We start from the raw sequence: 2171 nt of genomic DNA on the forward strand, positions 1-2171 counted from the left end.
TTGTGGCTATTGTTTTTATGTCATTATTATTGTCACTATCAATATTGTCAATGTCATTATTATTATCATCATTATTATTATTATCATTATTATTATTATCATCATCATTATTATTATTATCATCATTATTATCACCTTTACTTTTTCATTGACATTATCATTATTAACATCATTCTCATTTTCTTAACAGTGTTATCACCATCATCATCATCATTATCGTTGTTTTTATTATATTAATAATAATCATTAATATCATTATTATCTATTATTATTATTATTATTATTATTATCATCATTATCATCATCATCAATATCATTATTATTATCATTAGTATTATCTTTATCATCATTTTCATTATCGCAATCATCTTCATAATAATGATTGTAATGATCATGATAATGAGGATGGTGATGATGATGAAAATGACAATGTTTATGACGCTTATGGTAGCTATTCTCATTGTTGTCATTATCTTCATGACAAGCATTGATATGTTGTTGTTATCACGAATATTGTCATTATCATATTTTTTATTATCGTTATTTTTTCTAATTATTACTATCATTATAGTTACTGCAATCGTTATCATCATTATTACCATCACCATCATCATTATCATAATCATCATCATTATCATAATTCTCATCATTATTACCATCACCAATTTCATGATTATATAATCTCATCCAATCCATTATCATAAATTCTCATCATTAATGACATGTACTTTTCATCATCATTATCATTATGATAATCGAAATTGTTATAACTAATATCACTATTATTATTCTTACTATTAGCATTATCATTATTATCAATACTATCATCAATATCGATATAATTACTATTGTCGTTGTCATTATCATTATAATTGTTATCCTCCTAATCATTGTCTTCACTCTCATCATTATCATCATTATTAATTCTGTTCTCGATATCATCAGTTCTATCATTATTACGAATAATGTTCATCATAATAATCATCATCGTATGATCCAAATCGGCCTTATCATTATCACCGCCTTATTATCATCATGTTATCACCAATATTACTATCGCTTATATCATCATCATAAGCGATGTTCATCCACGTGACCCGAAGAACTATAGATAGTCAGCCTCTACCAGTCAGCGGATGTTGTATTGCCCTTTTTCGACCTGAGACGCCGGCTGCCACAGGTCATGCGTGTTCATGAAATTGTGTCTTGAGGGAGGCAAGGCTAATGTCACCTAAGCTCTCTTTCTCTCTCTATCTATCTATTTATCTCTCTCTCTCTCTTTTTTTCTCTCTCTTTCTTCTCTCTCTCTCTCTTATTCTGTCTGTCTGTCTGTCTCTCTCAGTCTCTCTCTCTTTCTCCTTCCCTCTTTTTTTCTCTTTCTCCTTCTCTTTCTCTCTCTCTCTCTCTCTCTCTCTCTCTCTCTCTCTCTCTCTCTCTCTCTCTCCCCCTCCCTCCTCCCTCATCATTATCATTGTTATTTCCATTATTATCATTATCATCGTCATTATCACCACCATTATCACTATCATAATTCTGATTATTATTACTGCATCACGCTGGGAATTTTGTTTCTTTGTTGCAGCTCATCCTTCCACGACATTCTTTTGCATCAATCAGTCCAACATCTGCAACGTGTAGGCCTACATTAGACTGTAAAAGGTGTAAAGACAAATCTGAAAAACGTGTTTAATTGTTCCAAATCAGTTTGGAAAATGTATCTGTTTTTTCTTTATTGGATTTTTTTTCTTGCACTACTACGATATTGGAAAGAAGCGTGAAACATATGAAACCGTATCGAGTAAGAAAACAAAAAAAAAAAGGAAAATACAAAAGTATGCCGTATCTTAGGAATAATAAAAAACAGTACTAGCGTGACTGCCCATGGTTTTAACCGTTATTTTTTTCGCGATAAGCTTCTTTATAACCTTGTTTGATTTGTTCAAAGAAATGTGTGTAGTCTTCTTTCTCTAATTGATAATCAGCCTAAAGTAATGGAATCTAACCTAATATCGATTTTATCTCGATCAAAGCAACAACACCGTGATTCCGCGGCATCGCCTTGAGCCGGCACACAGCATGGCGCCTCGAAAACAAAATGGCGGACACAGAAAGGAGAATATTTACTGTCGTGTTTTTCTCTATGAATATCCAAGTTACAGTATAGAGAGTTT

Source organism: Penaeus japonicus, unplaced genomic scaffold (assembly GCF_977035675.1).
Source record: "Penaeus japonicus unplaced genomic scaffold, GWHDUDI00000001_assembly GWHDUDI00000033, whole genome shotgun sequence".
NCBI classification, from domain to species: domain Eukaryota; kingdom Metazoa; phylum Arthropoda; class Malacostraca; order Decapoda; family Penaeidae; genus Penaeus; species Penaeus japonicus.